This window comes from Festucalex cinctus, chromosome 16, assembly GCF_051991245.1.
Source record: "Festucalex cinctus isolate MCC-2025b chromosome 16, RoL_Fcin_1.0, whole genome shotgun sequence".
Taxonomy (NCBI): domain Eukaryota; kingdom Metazoa; phylum Chordata; class Actinopteri; order Syngnathiformes; family Syngnathidae; genus Festucalex; species Festucalex cinctus.
Window position 1 is genome coordinate 10,459,323 of NC_135426.1, and position 21,654 is coordinate 10,480,976.

General features: G+C 42.8%; 1 protein-coding gene across 2 annotated transcripts in view; it reads left to right on the forward strand.

Moving 5' to 3' along the window:
- The window catches only part of syt1a (synaptotagmin Ia), a 90,313-nt gene that overhangs the window by 46,428 nt on the left and 22,231 nt on the right, over positions 1-21,654 (forward strand). For both annotated transcript variants that reach the window (XM_077499704.1, XM_077499705.1), the window contains exon 3: positions 633-751. The gene's annotated coding sequence lies outside the window, so the exon portion shown is untranslated. The remainder of the gene's footprint in view (positions 1-632; positions 752-21,654) is intronic.

The following is a 21,654-nucleotide window of genomic DNA, read 5'->3' on the forward strand; positions in this document are numbered from 1 at the left end:
ATAACATCCGATCTTTTTTATATCACAAAAACCACAACAGGGGTGTGTAGACTTTTCAGATTCCCTATAACAGTGTTTTAAAGCCGTATTAATTATAGAACCTATTCATGACTGCACCTAAAGTGGACATAATCACCACCTGCAGGGTCTCCATCATTAAAGCCATATATGGTCATAGATTCTTTAAGGGACGCCTGTATACTCTGGGAATGCCCTTGACGAGGTTTCGTGAGATATGGATGCGTTCGGAGGGACGGGGGGCTCTACACAGCATCATATTCACACACACAAACACAGTGATTGTTGTTTTCACAGTGCAGAGGGTGCGAGTGGGTGGGAGAAAATGTCAGAAAATAGCCAGCGTGGGGATGCAGTGGGGGGGAATATGTGCATTTCGTCTGACAGTAGAGGAAGAGAGCCAGCGTGTGTAAGCTTGTGCGGGGGGCTTGAGTAGGTGGGCGGGAAGAGAGGAGCGAGTGGCACGGACAGAGAGAGAGAAAGAGAGAGAGAGGAAGACGAGCGAGGCAGTCGCTCGCTGGCCGGATGCACAAGTGTGCCATTGGGAGAGTCGTCGTCGTCGTCGTTTCCTGAGTGCTTTTCATTTCTTTGATTTTGCTTTCATTTGCATACAGCGGCGCTTCGCAACTTGACACCCCCGTCCCCCACCAAGACACGACCCCCACCGATTCCTGGGATTGGGAACAAGACCGTCAGCCAGCCAGCGCTCCTGGGAAGACGAGACTGCTGCCAGGTAGGACTCTATGTGCCGCGCGCACACGCGCACGCGAGGTCGTGAGTGTTGGAAATTGTAGGAGGCGGTGGCACGCACGCACGCACGCACGCACATGAGCGAGCGAGCCAGCACGGTGACAGGTGTCAGATTGGGAATGACGGGATTACTGGAAAGGAGAAAATCCCCAAATGAGCTTTTTGGGTATGTGTGGTAAACTGGAGAGCACTTTCACACGCTCACTTTTTGACGTTTGCCCGCCACCGGATGTTCACACGCATTCTCACGCCAAACAACTCGTTAAATCGTTTCTTCTTCATCCTATAGATGAAAATGGAGTCATTTGAATGGTGGCGATATCACAGCATATCATAGCAAACACCACATGCCATGCAATTTGGCCCCACCCCTCTGGGGTCACATGATTGTAGTCTCGCCTTTCATCTTTTTCCAACAATTCTTAAGACGAAAAAGTTCCTACGTTGAAAAAAAAAAAGTGAAATTTAAACTGGAATACAATTTATATCAAGCATATCACAGCAAGCACAAAATGCCATGAAAATTCATTTTCCGACCTTGACACAACCTTGGGAGGTATTTGAGAATGTAGTCTGTCACAATTTATAATTTTTGTGATTTTTATTATTTTTTTTACTGTAGTTTTGTGCAATATTTGTTAGTTTTTCCTAAAATCGGTTAGCTAATGTAAAAAAAAGTATTTTATTTACATTAAATAACTGTTAATCGATTTATTGCAAAATAACTAATTGTAGTAGATTGCAGTATTTAAAAAAATGTTAAATACAAATTTGAAATACTTTTGTTATTGTTTAATTTTTAAAATTATTTTACTTGCATAAGCAAATAATTTTATTTATTTATTTATTTATTTATTTATTTATTTATTTATCTATTTATACCCAACATCAGCACAAGGGCCATCTCCGCCTTGTCTGTCAGGCGGTTGCTCCGATTGGCTGATTGCTCAAGTATGTGGACGTGCAGCCTGTTTACCATTTTCAGGACCCCGGACAGCGCACAAGTGCCTTTTATGGAGGAGTCCTCTTGTGCAGTCATTACATAATGATGCCATATTTGATTATTTACTATAGGCATGAGTCACACACGCACGCACACGCACGCACGCGATCACAATCAGGCAGCTTAAAGGACACCAGCGTGTGTTGATTTGGTGTCATAATGTTTCTTAATTAGATGCTTAGGTTTTTTTTGTTTGGTTTTTTTTTTCACATCATTCACATAAAATGGTGTACCTAATGAATTAAGTGGATTCATTTATTGAAAGCAAACGCGGCCCCTGAGACCCTCGGTGACCCTCTCCAGTGTTTATATACACACGCATACAATCACACATACACAAACACACACAAATATGCAAACATGCTCTCAGCCTGACATTGATTGTGTGCAGCAACACACGCACACACGCACGCGTACACGCACACAGAGCCTGACACAAACAATAATGTCTTGCCCCCCGCCCTCACTTATCATCATCATCGGACAGCCCCCCCACCCTACACATGCCACCTAATTGAGGCAACTAATAACCAGCCTGGGTCATTTGTAGTCTATGTAGCCATTAGCATAATTGAACGGGCACGAGACTGAAGTGGCGTAAGATGTGTTAATAATGCGTCCGGGCGTCTCGGCTGAATTGCTGTTGATTTCATAGAGCTTGAGCGCGTTTCTGGATGTCAAAGTTGCGCATCGGTCACCACGGCAGACGGCAGCGTGTCGCCCGGTACGCTGCCACCCGCTGGTCAGCACTTGTAAGTGCAAAGAAACGAGATGGAAGGACACACTAGCGTTCATTGTAGTGACGCATCGATGCAATACTTTGTTATTGGTTTCATCGTTATGCATCAGTCACTACAGTAGACGCTCGTGTGTCATCCTGGTTTTGAGGCTTTGTGGCATTTACAACAGCTAACTACTACACTAGTACTTCGCCAGCTACTAGTTAGCCTTACCAAATTCTGGTTAGTTTACTGTTACAAGCTGTTTCAGTCACAGTTTTGTAACCCTTTAACGCAAACTTAGTGAAGACTTTTGAGCGCCCGTATCTTTAGATGTACACTGTAAAAAAAAAAAAAAAAAAAAAAAAAAAAAAATCTGTTGTTTTCACGGCGAAAAACCGGCAGCTGTGGTTACCAGGGAAATTCAGTAAAAAATACAGTGGGAAAATGTAAACAACTTTACGGAACAACGAGTTTATTTTACGGGTATAGAATGTACAATAAACAGAAACTACTGCTGAATTTGACTGGGATTCAAAGTACGATAAACAGAATGCATGTAAATATTACAGAACAACATAGTATAAAAGCAGCATGTGCTTGGAAAATGGTACTTCATTTTATAGCGCTTTACTACCTTACAAGGCCCTCAAAGGGCTTTGCGTTGTAATTATTCATTTCACAGCATCAGAAACAACTGGACGTAGATAACCTTGCTCATTGATCTTTAACGCCGTCACACTGCACTGGGATCAAACCAGCAACCTCAGGGGTATAAGTCGGCCACTCTACCACTAACTCATGCTAACCTGTTGTTGTTAAGCCGTCAGTAGATGATGATGTTGAATCTACATGTTTAAAAGGCAAGTTCTGTAAGGTTGTATTTGACCAGTATTTTTTTTTTTTTATTTGTATTTTTTTACAGTTATTCTGGTAACCACAGCTTCCAGCTTTTGTTTTGTTTTTTTACACATGGTTTTACCGTACAGTAAAGTTTTATTTTTTTTAATGTTTGTTTTTACGGAACAAAACCTGGAAGCTGCGGTTACCAGATAACTCTGTAAAACAAAAAAAAAGGTGCAAATACAACCTTACAGAACTTGTAGCCTTTTTAAACTTGTAGATTCAACAGTCATTTACTGACAGCTTAAGAAAAACAGGTTAGCATGGGTTAGTGGTCGAGTGGTCGGCTTGCACCCGGTGGTTCGATCCCAGCGCAGTGTGATGGTTTTAAACAGCCATGAGCAAGGTAATCTAAGTGCAATTGTTTCTGATGCTGTGAAATGAGTACCGGTAATTAAAACGCAAAGCACTTTGAGGGTGCAAGAACATGCTGCTTTTATACTATGTTGTTCTGTAAAATTTACATGCAGATTCTGTTTATTGTACATTGAATACCAGTACAATTCAGCAGCAGTTACTGCTTACTGTACATTCAAGTAAATAAGTAAAATAAACTAGTTGTTCTGTAAAGTTGTTTACATTTCACCACTGTATTTCTTACAGAATTTCCCTGGTAACCACACCTGCCGGTTTTTCCCCGTAAAAACAACAAATTTTTTTAGTGTAAGTTTGTAGTATACTGCCCCCCGGTGGCCAAGGCACACACACACACACACACACACACGAAGGAGCAGCACAACTACCATTGAATGGGAGTACAATATTATAGTGCTATTTTACTTAAAAAGACTTTTTCTTTTTTTCTTTTTTTTTTTTTTAATTGGGGGTGGGGAGGTCTAGAATGGATTAATTACATTTTCATTCATTTCAATGAGGAATGATAATGGTATTAAATGTTGAGTCAGTGGCTGTGTCCGAATGTGCACCCTACTGAGCATTGTAACAGTTACGGTGGTCACGTGATATGTGGCGAGGAGAAAATAATGAGCTGGCTGTCCGGATCGCCAAACAGAATGAGGGCACTGAATATTAGGCCACTATATAGTGCGAGGCTATGTAGTGAATGAGTGGTTAGGGAATAAGGGTGGACATTCGGACAAAGCTTTTGTATGCTAACTGCGCCTGCGTCAGGTGCTCGCACCATCTGCAGGTTAGCAGCAATTAAAAGATCCGTCATGCCAAGAGGCTATCGAGAGAGGAATTGCCGGAGTACGTCGGGTTATCGTCACATCTTTTCTTTTTTTCCTCTTCCGCTCTCTCCAAACTCCAAATGGAGGCTAATCGCCCATCTCGGACGAGCGCCTTTATCCGCCCGGGAACAGATCCCATTACAGATGCGTCCTGCGCCGGGTTTGCGCTCTCTTTGTGGAACGGCGTGTGCATAAAACTCAGCCGTCCTCGCCTCGCCATGTAGTCGTGACTGCAATTTGGCAACGGAACGTTCCGGGTGAAAGGATCAGGAATTTTCCTGTCAGAATGAGAATGAGATTAATCAACATCCTGTCATACTGCCGCCTTAAAAATGAAATCCATGTGCCAGATTCACGTGTGTTTAATCAAATCGCACTCTATCATGTGTTACTGTATACAAACATGCAGCAACGACATAATTAAAGAGAATGTCAAGAAATTGAACAATTATTGACACATTTTTAGCTTCACTTCAGTGGAAATTGTGCTGTTCCTTCTGTTCCCTGGTCACCTGGGGGCATTATAATACAATATAGTAATATACATGACAGAAACAATCAGTAAGAATTGTTTGATAAGCGACAGTAATGTTAGTCGTCGTTCGCAGAAATAAAGAACATATGCCTGTGAGAATTGTTCTGTTACTTTTCGATGTGCTTTTCGTCTCTGTTGATAGTTTGAACCCGTGAAGTCAAATTTTCCGGGTGAGCACATGAGGATTGTGCTTTAAACATGGCGCTGATGTTCACTAAACAGCTGTAAATTAACTTCCTGTCAGTCCGCGACCGTAAAAACATCAGCGGACGTACCCTCGGTCGCCATTAACCTCCTACACAGAAAACCCAAACCTCGTACCCCTCCTCATTTTTTTTCCTCTGTAGAAACAAATTACCCAGGATGCACCTGGGGAAGATTGCGGCGAGCGTGCAGACGGATTACGGCGGCAAGAGTCTGGCATTCACTTGATACACGACTGTACACTAATGGACTGTTTTGAGGCACCCTTCTCTTTGTGTGTATGTGGGTGTGGCGCACGGGTCAACACTATAAATCACTTGTGCCGGATTCATACAGCTTTGATTCTTTCTTTTTTTTTTTTCTGCATCCAGCGCAACAAGTATAGAGTTACTTGACGATAAATCACTTTGAAGATATTGTGCTGGATTCATTTAACTTTCTTGTCTATTTTGCATCCGGCACGAGAGGTATGACGGGATTCATAGTGAGGTGTCCATGTTTTGTTAAAAAACACGCCCTTTTGGGATGATGTCATACACTTTGTTGATATTGATTTTTATTTTGCATCCGGCACAAGAATGATGCCAAATACAAATGTTAGTTACATCAATCAACACGTACTGAGCAATTTATGATGTTGTGATGTGGCACCGCCAGAGGTAAAGTGTCACCTGGCTCTGAACTTATTGTGCTGGATTTGTGTTGTTTTTTTTCATCACATCCGGCACAACAAATCCCAAAGTGTATAGTTGTGTATAATGCTACACTACTGGCCAAATTAATGTGACCCTAATTTTATTTTGCATCCTGCACAATAATAATGTTTAGGGATGTTCGATACCACTTTTTTTCAGACCGATACCGATACTCAGACCCTCAGTACTCACCGATACCGATACCAATAGTACATTTTGACAAATAAAAAAAAAACCCACTAAAATATATTTTTAAACAAATATATTTCCTTTAATTTTGACAAAAAAAAACAAAAAAAACAGCACAGTCACTCTTCAATAGTCTTAACGCTCAAAATAAAACACAAAAATGCTCTTTTAGTTTAAGATTCACAATTTTGAAGTATTTCCAAATCGGTGAAGTTTTGGTGAAAAACTGCTGCAAGCTAGCGCCAGTTACAGGCAAGGAGGACTCAATTAACGTCTTCCCCCTCTGCCATAGCTCGCTTGTACTCGTCTGCGTCACGAGTACTCGAGTACTTGAAAAAAGGCTGGTATCGGCCCAATACCGATATCTGGTATCGGTACTCGCCCATCCCTAATAATGTTAAATGTTAAATTAAAATCAAAGTACTGTGCAATTTACCGTTTATTACTAGCAGCCGAAGTGTCAACTCACTCTGACTCTGCACTTGTTGTGCAGGATTCATTTAACATTTGTATTTTTACCACATCCAACACAACAAGCATTGAATGATTCATAGTGAGATAGCGTTTCCACTATATGTGAATCAGTCGATACTTCTTCTGCCAGATTAATCTAAGGCTGATTATTTTTTATTTTTTTGCATCCGGCACAACAATTACATTTACTCTTTGGGGTAACAAATTGCACATCCCAAGAAGTTATGTGAGTTAGCATAACCTGCAGTGTCTCGTTTCTTCTTTGCTTACTTAAACGAGCGTTTTGTCCACCCCCTTAGAGTTGAGTCTGAATGTTATTATTTAATGAGGTGGGCATTTGAATCATTGCATTTAATTCGAAAAGTTGCTTCAAAGGGAAATTTAGAGCACATTGAGTGTTGTTTGTAATCAGCAAATTATCATATTTGGTGCAAAACAAAGCAAGAGGGCAATCGTGGCGTCCCATGTGTGTTTCTTTGGAATCATGCAAGAATTCAAGCATCCTCGTTCATTTTCTCCCCCAATTTTGCCTCCTTAAGAGGACAGTAATTATAAAAGCCGCTTTCTTGGATGCCGCATTTCCCAGAAAGCAATTATCTACTCCATGCAGAAAAGAGCTTCAGCGTGCACAATTTGCTTTGGAGGGTCCAGCAGGTTGCCGGATAATTGAATATGCTTGACAATTACTGCCGTGCACACAAACACACAAAGGTGAGCGTTGGTCGTGTCACTCAAATGACTGCGCAAGAAAACGACACCTTTTTAGTTTTCGACGGCGTCTGACCTCAGGTGCTCTCCCGAGCGTCAATCACGGCATGGATCTTGAGTGACGTACCGTCACCGCTAGCCATACTTTGCACTTTGCTTTCGTGCGTGCTAACTTTTTGTGTTTGGGTGGTTTGTGTGTTCAGATGTTATCGTGTGCGGGTAACCTGAGAGGGACGACTCACTCCTTCCTTGTCAGGTGATTTTTAACCGGATCAATCGCAACATTGATCCTCTTTAACAGCGTCGACAAACGTCTTTGAGCTTTCACGTGGTGAAGGACAATGGAGGCGTTTGGTTACGGGACACCTAACAAGATGGTACTTGCTGTACTGGATTCATGTAACTTTATTTTTATTTGACACAAATTGTACAGAGTAATTTATAGCATCACCTTGCTATGAATCACTCCGTATTTGTTGTAGCAGATTTACGTTATTTTGCATCCGGCACAACAAATAAAAAACATTGGTCTCAATTACATTTTACTTTTTGTGATAGATGAAAAAAAAATGTAAACAAAAAAAAAATAAATAAATTATATCTTACATAAATCAGCCACAAGTACAGAGTGATTTATATAAATATATTAAACACACACTTGTACTTGTGCAAGATTATGGGCATGTGCCGGATTCAAAATAAAAATCAAAGTTATGAGGCTCATTCATGTATCTTTTTTTGTTTTTTTCTTTTGCGTTCGACTGAACAAGATCTGAAATTTTACGTCCTGGTCCTGGATAGAATTCATTTTCTGTTGTGGTGCTGGATTTACGTAGCTCCGATTTTTATTTTGCATCTGGCTCAACAGGTACATAATTTGTCGCAACAAATGCAGAGTTGATCGGTAGAAAAGTGAAGTTTTGCCTCGCTGCATGTTTTCAAGTCAGTCTGTACTCGTGCCACATTCATGTAACTTGTATTTTATTAGATTTTTTTTTTGCATGCGGAAAAATCCAGCACATCAAGTACAGAGTGATTTCTACCAGGATGACACCTCACCTCACGATATATCACTCTGTGTTTGCTATGCTAGATTCATGTAACTTAGATTTTTATTTCACATCCAACACATCGAGTACAGAGTGATTCACAGTCGGCGAGGTAACGCGTCATCTTGCTATCATTCAGTCAGTTCTTATTGTGCCGGATTGATGCAACCTTGAATTTTATTCGCAAAAGCAGACAGAAGAAAACAAATGAGAATGGCGTCCGCTGCTGAATTTTCACACTAATTCCCAACGTTCGCGCACACGTGCGAGATAGATGGCTTATGCGTGTGCGTGTGCCATCCTTGGTTTCCATGACGACCGTGATCCCTGTATGATAATGGGATTCCCGCCGTAGCCGTGAAAACGCTCATCCCCACTTGCGGAATCGTGCGGTCGAGCTTTACTCTGTGTACTTAATCAAGTGGCTGTTGTGGATTTTTTGGTTGCACCTCGAATGTTTTTATCCAGAAGATGAATTATTCTGTGTTTTGTTTTTCTTTAGTGTATCATGACTTTGTGTGGGTTTTTATTTTATTTTTTTTATTTATTTTTTTTTGGTATTTTTGTTGTTCAAGGGAGCCAAGGCCAGACTGAGCACATTCATCTCTCGGCCAGGAAAAAGCGTGACAACTATAGATCCGGCTCTCCTTTTGCACAAGACAAATAACCTCATTACCCAACAGGAGCATTCAAAAAAGGATCATGTCGAGAAAAGTGCCTCGGGAGAGAGCGCACGCAGACTTGCTGCTTTTATTTTTTGATTCTCCTTTCACCCACAAGACAAAGTGTTGCGCTCATCTAGCAGTTTTTTTTGTTTTTTTTTACACAGATTGGCTGCTAGGATGCATTTGTTTCACCTCAATGGCCGTCTTTTTCCACAATAGCCTGCAGGTCTGATTTGTGAGCGCAGGAACCAAATGTTCCCTCCGGTGAAAAATTAGAGTCCCCGTGCATAATTACAGAATCGAGCTGGGATGCCCCGTGGCCGTTTCTGTACTGAAAATGCCGCTGCACATTTGCCAAAGCTGTCAATTAATATTCATCTATATTCATTAGTGACAGGGAGGCATTGTAACAAGCCATTGCTTTTTATGAAAAACAATATATGATTGCATCAGTGAAATGGAAGGTCTAGTCTTAATTGTGTTTTACGCAACATATTTGAAAATGTCAGTATCAGTACTGATACAAGTATCAGCGATACCAGCTATACAAATAGTGAAAATCCACGTACTGAAATGCATTGGTGGGGGGTGGGGGGGGATGTATCGTTTTGTTTCTTTCAAACCCCCAAATAAAAAAAAAATAAAAATAAAATAAATAAAAAAAAAAAAAACACTGACCAACATGAAATACACGTTTCACAAAAAGCAGTCAGAAATTGAAAAAACAAACAAAAAACAAAAAAAACAACAACACTTTTTTGAAATCCACAAATACGTGAATCTGTGGGTGCTGAATCCGAGTATGCGCGGTTGACTGCATCGGTACCTATATCAATAACTATTACGATATCAATACGATACAAGCATCAATATGTTTGGAATTTTGAAATGGGAGGTCTAAATTGAAGCTTGTTTTTATTAAATGTGTCTTTTAAGTATGAGCATCAGTATCGGTGATACCAACCCTGTACTGGGACTTTGAAATGGTCCAGTGTTAAACCTTTCTTTACTCAATTTTCGTTTAGTATTGGTATCAGTATCAGTATTATCAGTATCAGTATGAAAGGCAGCATTGTTGATACAAGCTTCTATTTTATTCGCGCTTTGAAATGGTTGTCGATTGGTCATCACACTTAACAGTACTGATAGTTTCAGGGATATCAACCTCTTTTATATATTTTTAAGTACTTTTAGGACTTGGTATAGAGAGTTGTAGTGTTAATCCTCTGGTATTCACCAAGTTGTTGAAGTATCAGTATCATATCGGTCTCTGTGATATCAACCTATGTTTTACTTTGACTCCTCCTTTACTCAGCACATTTACAAGTATCGATACCCGTATTGATATCAGTATCATTGATATATTACTTGGACTTTTTTGTGACTCAACACCACCAGTGTGGATGTTATGGCCAGTGTTAGTTCACCATCCGCTCCCGCTATTTTCTCTCAATCGTTTGCGTCCCTTTTGTAAAAGCAGTGTGCATTGATTGGTCGCCGAACAAAAGCCTAATGAGGCACCGGCGTCCAATCACGATCCACACAGCCTGATTACTAACAGCGGCCCGTAATCGGCCAATCATAGCCTTTTCAGCTTTCTTTCCAGCCTGGTGCAGCAACTTGTCAAATTTCTCATCTGGACTTTTTATCCCCCGGGTGAGCTCTCTCGCACCCCCGTGCCCCCGCCCCTCTCTCCGCCCTTCTCTGTCCACCAGCCACCCACCTCTTCGCTGTCAACGTGTGACAGGAGGAAGCAGGAAGCTGCTGTTACTTTCCACTTTATCTATTTTTTTTTTCCTCCTCCACATCAGTCTAGAGTGTTTACACACAGCTCAAGGTCAAACTAGGGCACACACGCAAGCGTGCACACAAGCAAGCAGTCATTTGCATGAAAAAGCAATTTAGCAGATATTTTGGAGGAGGCAGTAGACATCTGGAGGGCACTGGGCTTTCTCCAATTAGACATAAATGAAAGGAAATGAAGGGTGGATTCAAGTTGGCTCGCAGGAACCCCCCCAGTTAAGTAGCAGCCAAGTCAAAGAAATCCAATCTTAGTCTGAAAATAGTCACCGAAAAATGATTTATATCATATTTTTGTATTCTTTCTTTCTCACCCGAAGATGTTGTAAGATGCATTTGATCTTAGTTTGTGTGGTAAATTTCGATTTATATCCAAGTCTAGTTACATCCATACTCACTCAATAGCAACTAATAGTGTATCACCACGCTCCACTCTGCTCCTTCTGGTTCCCATGGTGATGAGTTCATATCTAAAAAATGACACGTCTTTGCCCAACTTGACCACGGCGAGCACGGAGGCGACAGCCTAGCCTGAGGTGCACTTAAAGCCGGTGGAGAAGATCCACGTTGTAATACTCTCTCTGCCTCGGCTAAATGGAGACAAAGTGCTTGTCATTTCCTTCCTAACACCCTCTAATTCCTGTAAATGTCAGTAGCGCCGCTTTCACTCTCAGGTGTTTAAAAGGGGAAAAACACAATCATGGGCTTCAAAAACATGCATTTTGGACTTTTTTTGTGGTGCCGGATGTCATGAAAACCGGCATGCATCTTTAGTGTCACATGACGCAGGAAAATCAACAACAAACAATGTTGCAAAACACACACTTAGTCTGACATTTTTTTTTTGTCTGAAAGCATGTTTTAGGCCATTTCCAAGCGTGGTGCATGAACCAACGGCTCCTCAGGGATTCATCGGATTCCCATTGAATTTGGTATGGTCATACTCCACAGATGGGCGACACTAAATTGCAAAAATTATGAGTTTATGCTGTAGGATGTTGGTGAGTTTGATGTTTGAAACAGAAAATGTGTCCTTTGAGTGTTATAAAAGCATCAGACACAAAATCTGGCACATCTCTACAACATAGGGTTGCCAACTTTCTCATGCCGAAATAAGGGAGAGGTGCACGGCACGGTGTCATGGTGGTGTGAGCATGATGTGTGAAATCGGTGTATATTCTGATTAGATTCGAAATGCACAAAGTTTGTACATTCACTTTAATCCTTACTGCAGGCCATCATTATGTAACCTCATACAAAACCTCAAAGAAACCATAATTTGCCTCTTTACCTAAAAAACCTGTAGAAAAAAAAACCTGGACCTGTAGAGTGCAGTTTGCTGTGATAAGCGCCGATTGCCAGCAAGCTAAATTCTCGCAGTATTTGTTCATAAATAGTACGAGAATACATCTTGTATTGCTCCCACTGATATGTTCGCAGCCGACGTATTAAGATCGGCGTTTAGAGTGTAGGCGACATGAAGTTGTGACGAAACCAGGAAGTGCCTCTCTCTCTCTCTCTCTAGTTGCCTTTCTTAGCTTGCAAGATCTCCACATAACGTCACACCCAGCGACTCATTTTATTGGTTACGAGCAACTTCCTTGTCACTTGTCAACCTACGGGAGCTGCCGTGGTCCAAAAATGGCAAAGATGTCGTTTGCTGCATTTCGTGTAAGAATTGAGAATTATTTTACGGGACATAACAAGTTAGCCCAAAAAAATATGGGGCGTCCCGGATAATACGAGACAGTTGGCAACTCTACTTCAACATGACAGACTGCATGAGAACCTAACTTGTGAAACACACAGGTTGATTTAAAGGTACCATTTTCTGCTATTTATTTAGTTGAAACGCCATATTCTAAGGCCACCGCACTTGAACGTAAATTGTGAAAGTTGAGAGATTCCATCACACGGTGTGAACAGAGCTCGCCAGCAAAGTTTGCTGATTCGCCGTGAAACACAATCCTCTCATCGTTCGCCTCCGCAAGCTCCAATCGTGACTGCAGTTGCTATGTTGAAATATTTGGGTTACCTCAGCTGCACAAGAGAGCTCATTCTGCGTCCCATATGTGCACTGACGCAATGAGTCACCATCCCGGTTCATTTGCAGCCATTGATAAGAAATCTAAGCGCTATAATGGGATGTGCAGGCTGCCTCTGGCAATTAATGTTGGCCATAAATCATCAGTTTATCTCAGTCTTCCTGCAGACACTCTGTCCTGACCAGTAATGCTGATTAATTTTGTTTACGTATCAGGCCAGGTCCTCTCTGCTGACCTCAAAGCGTGCATGGGCTTACTTTTTGTTAGCAAAGCAAATATCCCGGCATGCTCTCTGATGTGGCATCATAATTGGCCTAATGATGGTGCAGGAGATGGTCCCACTCCGAGCACAATGTCGCCTGATTGTATAGTCCTTAGCGCTCGTCAGCGTTCCGTATGAAATCAGCGCTCCCTTGTAGCATTCCATAAAGATTGTAATTTACTTTCGATGCAATGAGAAGCCTTTTTTGCTGAGCTTATGAGACGATCCATCTTTATAATCACGGCCGGACAGCAGCAACTTTCTACCGGACGCACTTTTCCGGTATCCAATTGGCTTTAATCAATTCAGTTTCTATTTGCTGTTTTAAGGAAATATTGCCCTACATGCTTCAATGTAAAAGCAATTGATTATGATTATGGGTCACAATCACCAACTTAGTACCGAGAAGGTCGTGCAGTATTTCCTCCCAACTCAAGAACTTTGAGGTCTGGAGCCGCTAGAGAAGCTTGCCTAATGGTCCAATTTCAGCCGTGAAGCAGACTCCGTTCACAAGCACGGGTCGAGTCCTCTCAGGCCCGCTCACAGCAAAATGAGAGTAGATGGCGGAACTGCAAGGGCGCCTCAGCGGAGACTCCACATTACGGATGATCATGAAATGTTTGTATGCCCCGCTCGGCTCTGGAGGCCACACGTCGCACTTCAAGGTAGCCGACGATCCGTCGGCATTTGGGCCCCCTTCCAGATGATGAAGTCCCAACTATGTGAGGTTAGAAAACGGTTGGTGCTTCGGGGCTCGTGTTCCCTGCGATGTTCCTGCCTGTCAGAGGGCGCTGAAGATTTTCCGTTCACGCTCCGTCGGCCTCTTCCTGTCTTGTCTGTTCAGATACTATTTTGTCCAAACTGCTGTCCCGTTTGAGCCAAAAAAAGGCTCTTCTTTGGCATCCGCCCCCACCTCCTGCCAAAAATAAGCCCCGTCACATTGTCACCTGCCACGTTCTAAATTAGCACGTGTCTGCTCGTTCATTAATTAAAAGGCTCCGTTACGTTCCTCTCCCGGTAGCAATAAGATATTTGGACAAAAGCGAGGCTTTAAACCACCAAAAATAGTCAGCGGTATTTTATTCTGCCTGATTGAACTGTGAGGTCGGCTTAGAAAGTGTTGTTAATCTCCTCTTTGTGGATTGCTCACCCAGCTCAGTTTTGGATTGGGGGAAAGCAGCAGTTGGACAGGTTTTGCTAGTTATGGTTCCTTGATGTGCTGTCATCTGGAGGCGGCAAATAATTGGTCTCATAATTGCTCTCTTGGTTGTGTTTTGTGGTACCCTTGGATTCCATTTCAGAACCATGGTTAGGAGTTCGTAGTTAGCCTCTAAGATGGGTTAGTAACTTAGGTGTCATGTTGGGTTTAGGGCCATGATAAGGATTTTGCAGTTTCTCTTAAGAGTTCGGGGTTAGACTTTGTCCTCGTAATCTGACGCAGTTCATCCTGTCTCTATATGCAGCATTAAATCCTGTCACTGCGGGGTTTTTTCGGGATTAGTTTCCCCTGGCTGCTTCCTGCTGTCACGCATCCGGACGTAACGTGATATTGTCGCTATCTGTATTTTCATCAACAGACAGTGTTATCAAATGATTCAGCGGTCACCATTTTGCCCGAGACCAAAGACAAAAGGCTGTGCGTGTTTGTTAGTCGTCGCAACGTTTTAGTCATTGCGATCTGTCAGAGTGTGTTGGCGCAGCAAGTGAATGAGCAAACATCTCATTCCATTTCTTCACGCTTGCAGGAAGAAGGGGAGGACGGAATAATAAAAAATAGTGTTGACAGAGCGTCTGGATAAATGGAAGGCTCGGTACTCCCGCGCAGCCGTCACAGCTACCTTCCTTGGAATTAAGACGAGCGGCGAGATTGGACGTGGCTTCTGCGTTTCGGGGTGACGGGGCGGCACGTGTCAGAGGAAGTTATCTGCAAAGTGCGCCATGGGGAATTTGTGTCGACAAGATTGTGCGGCGCAGCTTCTCCGTAGGCAGAAATAGGAATAAATGTTGCGTAACAGAGACGGCGAGGCCAAAAAGTCACAACTTTGAGGAATGCAGCAAAGTGATACCTGAAAAACACAACGTACTTACTGACTTCTGTCCTAAAATATCCTTAATAAATCCTTGGTAGTCATCTGCATATTCACGGTTCACAATTCACCCATGCGTGTTTTTGGAGTCTATATTCACTGTCAACACTACATGTGTATGGCTTTGCCCTGCCGAAATCTAATCATCTGGAAACTATTTTTGTACAGACGTGTGGTATGTTTATGGTAGAGCAGCTGTACAAGTTCCCATACACTCATCATGGGCATGAACACTCGTCTGGTGACTAATTACTAAAAACCATACTTGACTCAAATAAACAGCCCCTCGTAGAGCTCATTTAGTTTAATAATGCCACCAAAATTCATCCAAGCGTAACTTGGACGACAACGGCGCCGCCGATTTGGCCGTCGCCAGCGGTGATAATGATCATGTTGGAGGCGGGAGGGTCTCTCTCCCATTGCCTCGGGCTTCCTCCGCAACAGATGTTTTGGGGCGGACGCTTGTAGTGGTGTTTTTCAGTAAATCTTATTTTTGAAATATGATTTTATTATCTGGCAGATCAGGGACCCCAGTTTGACAAGTGCTGCTTTATACGATTACAAAAGGAACTGGAGCAGTCCCTCCTGGAAAATAAGTCTCAACTGTAGGAGTCGCCGAATCTTTTTGTCCCACGTCGATGGCAAAAGCTCCATCTCTTTATCTCACCATCGCAGCTGCCTGCCGACCTGTATTATTCAGCAGCAATTTCGTCCCAATTTCACAGGCTGTCTCGATACGGTCGCCTCAGATCCAAATCGCCGCATTTGATGCCTCGTCGGTCCAGAAACGTCTCGGGTGGTATCCTGTATGCCTGTCGAACAAGCGCTATATGTGCCATAAAATCTGTCAGTTGTGAATATGTGGAGATGTGTTCAAAAGGATATCACAGTGCAATTCAAATCAACCGAGTTTTTTTTAAGGTCCAAAAACAATACACCCTAAAATGAACCGAGTAGTTTTCCTGACGTAGGATTTTCCAAGCCTGAACCTACAGAGAAATTGTTCTGACTAAACTTGACAAAGTGTTTCTATGGCCTGAACCTAACCCTTTTTTCCAATAAATAAACCCTAGTCTCCGTCAGCCCTAAACTTAACCAGTCATTCCCCAGGTAAAACCAAATTCAGTCTTTCTTCAGACTAAACTGGGTCCAGTCTGTCAGGCCGAAATCTTATCCAGCCTTGCTTATGATTAAATCTAACCATGTTGTTTTTTGGACCAAACCTAACAAAAAAAACTAGCCCATTCTTTGTTTTCCAAGGCAGAACCTAAACACATCTTTCTCTCAGGCCTCCAAGTCCATTTTCCTTTTCACTGAACCTAGTCTAGCACCAGTCAGCCCAAAACTTAACCCAGCATTTGTCCAGGCCTGAACCTTGACTAATCTTTCTTACAACTGAACCTACCCCAGACATTCTCCAGATAAATCTATCTCAGACTTTCTTGGTCCTAAACTTAATCAGTCTTCCTTTACGATTAAACTTGACTGCGTCTTTCTCAGGCTGAAACCTAACCCTGTCTTTCTTTCTAAGTAGATTTAACCTGGTCATTCTAGACAAACCTTTCCAAGTCTCTGTCATACCCAAGCTTTACACAGTCTTTTTTTTTTTTTTTTTTTTTTTTAAACACAACTAAACCTATCCTAGTCTGAAAATCACCAAGTCTTTCTTCTGATTAAATCTAAGCCAGTTTTTTTTCCAACTTTAAAACCTAGCTCACTGTATTTTTTTTTTTTTTTTTTTTTTTTTTTTGACTAAATCTAACCCAGTCTTTTTCCCAACACTAGCTTTTACGGTTCAAGCTGCTTCTATTTCGGCTTCTTCTAATTACGTAAAAAGACAAAAGTAGACTTGTAATCAAGTGTTTGGACAAAGTAAGAGTCTGCTGCTAATTGTGCATCAGTACGGCGATGCTGAGCGATAAACTGGCAATACCTGTTTATTTCAGTATCAGCCGCACGCTGTTATCTATCATGCTGACAGTGGTTTCAGTCCTGCTCTTCAAGCGGCGTCTATGATTTAAAAAGACTGTTGTGTTAAATGATAATGTCAGCCAGATCGGATGTGACAGCTCAGTCAAGTCCAAAGAAAAGAGCGTGTTATTTTTTTTCCATCTCGCTCGCTTGTCGGAGGAGGATGGGTACTCTGGCGGCGAAAACAAAGCTAGCGCGTCTAAACGACGACTTTGAAATGACTTTTGGAGCAAAGAGGAAAAACAACACATCATCAAAGCCGACTTTCTTTGTGTCACTGGTGTTTATACTGCGCCCCATTGTGCCGCCATCATCTAATCAGGGCGTTTATTTGCTGAAGGTGTTTGTCTCCTCGCCGCTCTCTCTGTGACTCCACCATCAGATTAGCAACTTGACGATGTGTTTGTGTGCTGCATTATGATCTTGGAATTGATTGTTGATGTGCTGCCATGTCAATCTCATCTGGCCCAAGGCCTTCTGAATCAGAGGTGTAAACTACATTAGCAATGGAAATGTTTCTTGAGCCAATTAGATTTCAAATTGAACCTCCACTCGATGACGTTAGCATTTTTTGTCCAGTCATTGGTGGTTCAGGGTAAAACTTGTTTCAGGAAAGCAAAACACGTTCGTAACGATTTGCCATGTCTCTCAAAAACTGTTCCGAAACGCGTCGCCGAGCTCGACGGGGGGACCGCATGGCGAGGTGAGAAGAGGTGGGTGGCGAGCGCAAAGTGGGGCGGCGGCAACTGAGGAGAATCTAATCCGTGAGGCATTGCTTCTGAGTCCACATGCCCACAAACGTGCTTGTTTTCTTCCATGTGGAAGAGGGGGGAAAGGTTGGCGGTGACATGAGAATACCGCAGAGATTTGTCACATCGCATCACGGTAGTCCCCCGCCGGCGGCTCCCCAGTTCGCCACATCTGGAGAAGATCCCGTCAGGAGGTTAAAAAGCAGTCTGGAATAGCAATGGTTCACCCTTGAAAAGACTTAATCCCACTGCTTTCTCCCTGCCACCGGTTGCCGGGCAGATGTGGCCCGCGGCGAGGCGGAGGTTGAGCAAACGTCTCCTGTTACCCCGCCGACTCCGGCCTGCGACCTGGCCTCCTGCGCCAAACTGAGGACAATTCCCCCCGGGGGTGCTGCCTTGTTGGTCCTCACCATGGGAGCATACAGCCGGGTCCGAACTCAGGTCAACGTCGGCCCATCTGTCAACATTTGATGGACGGAATTGGCTAATGTGTGTCTAATCTCTAGTCTTCACTCGATTCTCTTGTCGTGGGTTAGGGGGTTAGGATTGTCAGCTGATGGCATATTTTCACAGGGATTATTTTGTCCTTATCACTGAAGTAATATTCAATTATATAAGATCTGGGTTTTAACTACCTGTAGTTTCACTGGCACTGAGAACTGTTTACACCTATTGACAATAAAGACGAATAAAGCGACCAACTTATTCCGCAAGCCAAAAGCGGACTGCAATTCATGGATATTTTTTACCTCCATTTTGTCACACCCTCTTATTGATTTGGGTACACTTCATTCCGACCCTGAATGGCCGACCCATTTTCCGCGGGGTGCCTTGTCTGTCATATAAATGGACCGGTCGTCCCCTCCAGCATTCCGAGCGGGAGCGTGTGCCGCCGCAGGAACAAGAGAAGGGCGATAAGACTCGCGGCCCGCTCCTTTCTTCCCTCTACTTAGCTTTGTGATGCTTTTGGAAGACGTAATTGAAAATGTGGGGAAATCTTTGAGCTGCGGCCTTAATAGAGCTGTCGCAGCCGGGCGGCAAAGCGGGGTTAATAACTTTTTTTCCACTTCCATTACCCTCGGAGATTGGCTGCAGGTGAGTAAAGAGGCCGAGCAGGACAAGGCGGAGGAAGCCACTTCCTTCCTCTTATCTGCCGCCGCAGCCGACGGTCACGAAGCGCTTTATTATATTTCTAAAGACGCGCCCCGCCGCTGGTGACACGTGTCTGCAGCCGGGCGGCAACCCGCTTGTGACTGACAGTCGCAAATTACCGCGTCGGTTCGCCAACCACGCCTTTTACACCAACTGTAGCCCCCGCAGAGTCATTGACATTTGGCTCTTACTTGTACATTGTTTGCTACGATTGGCTTCGAGATGGCGGCAGATTGACTTCTTTTCTACGAGAGTGACCCGGCGCACGTTTACATGCGTTTGGCTTCTAACTCTGGGCCAAGTCGGCAATCGAACATGTTGTTAAATCAAATGCCATTCGTCTAATGTGAGAGTCAGGCAGGTGGAGATTGGCTTTCGCAATCACATTATTATTGGAACCATCAAGACAAAGTCACAAGGCTAGCCTGGAGCAAGATACACACGAATTTTTTGAAACAAAACATCAGCTAGTGTGTTGTTACTTCTCTTACAGTTTGTGGTGCAGTGTCGTTTTGTTTCACAACCGTCACAATCTATATAGCTCTATCTATCTGAACTTTGCTGTTGTTGTTCTATAGAACTGGGCAGCATTTTTTCCTGACAAACTCAATCATTCATAGTACCTATAAACTAGCTTCTAGCCCTTGCATTCCAATCACTGGACTGTTTTTGTTGCTTCACCAGTCACCTGTTATTCTACACAATTCTATGTCATCTTTTGAATCCCAAATTGAACTGCAACCCTGCCAACACCTGCTTGATTGTGTAGAAATAAAGCAAAAATCTGGACCTGACAAGACAAGAAAAACCCCCCACCAAACATCACCGCCTCCTTTGACTCGACACCATCGTAATTAAACTGTTGCCGTTCCCTTTGGACCCCAACAAGTGTCCTCGCACTGATTATTATTGGTTTATCCGGGATTTGTGAGAAGTACCCGATTCCCGAGCCGGGGAGCGTAATGAAACCTGCGAGCGATGTTGAAGTGATCATCAGCGGCGTCACGGCAACGCGCTTGCAGGCAATCAAACTTTATTAGCGTGATTTTCACGGCCGCTCAGGGAATATGAGGCCGACCTCATACATTCAAATAAAACACGTCTGCCTCCGGTCTGTGTGCTCCTTATCGATCCACGTTATTGATTCTGGCCCAATTAAGCCCTGCTGTATTTATGCTACGTTGACAAAAGTATTGGGACGTTTTATCGAACATAAACGGTGAGCAGGTGGCCAGATGGTTATTGATAGGGATGGGCCAGTAACAATATCACATACTGTATTGGGCCTTATGTCAAGGTATTGGTTATTGTCATTAATTTCATGCAATTTTAAGAAAAATGCTATATTGTGATACTTTAGGTCCTGCCATTTTGGTTTGAATAGGCCATTTTTTGAGTCATTTCGGTCTTTTCTGTGGATTGTTTGAAGATTTTGTCCAATTGCTAACAAATTTGAAGCATGTATGGGTCTGGCTAAATTGTGAGAATTTTGTGTTTTTGTCTTTGCATGTAGATAAAGCATGGCATTAAAAAAAAAAAAAAAAAAAAAAAAAAGAGACAGGAAAAAAAAAAGCAATAATATGGTCAAATCCAAAAGGTCAAAGCTGAACGAAATTTGTTTTGAAAATTCGTCCCCTGGAGCCAGTTTCACTTAGTAATGTCAACTTTTGTGAGGAGACCCACAAAAAAGTTGTGCCTGAAAAGAGACAGGAAGTCTCCCATTTGATCTGAAGCGGCCATTTTATGTTCATTTTCACAGATCTTCTAAAGACAGAAGACTCGGGTCAGAGGAGCTGTACTAATGAAATGTTTTGAAAATTCAGCCCCTGAAGCTATTCTGACAGCACTGTGAAATTTGGTAGGCCGTGTGCAAGCGTAGCCCCCCCCAAAAAAAAAAAACATTCTGAAAAAGCCTTCTGGAAAAGAGGCAGGAAGTCTGCCATTTTGGTTTGTAGCAGCCATTTGTGACTTATTTACCAGGGGACTTTGGATGGGAAATGAAGTGAAAAGAAATATTCATCATCACTGCTTTCATTTAAGTTGACATGTGTCGATAGTTAGCAGATGATTACTGATAAAAGGGTTTTAATTGGTGATTTACTACATGATTAACTCATTGAAGACTACAAGAAAGATGTGATCCACGTTGCTGCTTCTCACTTGATGGACCTTTTTGTATTCATACAGTGATGTTTTTTTGTCTCAAAAGCAGAGATGTGCATGTTTTTTCTTTGGATGGGGTTGAGGGTATGATAGAGGCAACGTAGCAGAGCGAGGTAAGCGGCCAGGGAAGTGACCCAGATAGAGAGAAGGGAAGAGTGTGTTGTTTCCAGCATTGGCGCTGCGTTTGGGGACCTGCTGGGCCATCTGGCGGCTCTGTAATTGGGTTGAAGGTTTACCTCTGATGAGGAGGATTCTTTCACTATTCTGTTGTATATTTTATTTGATATTTTTATTGCATACAGTGGTACCTTAGCTGATGAGTA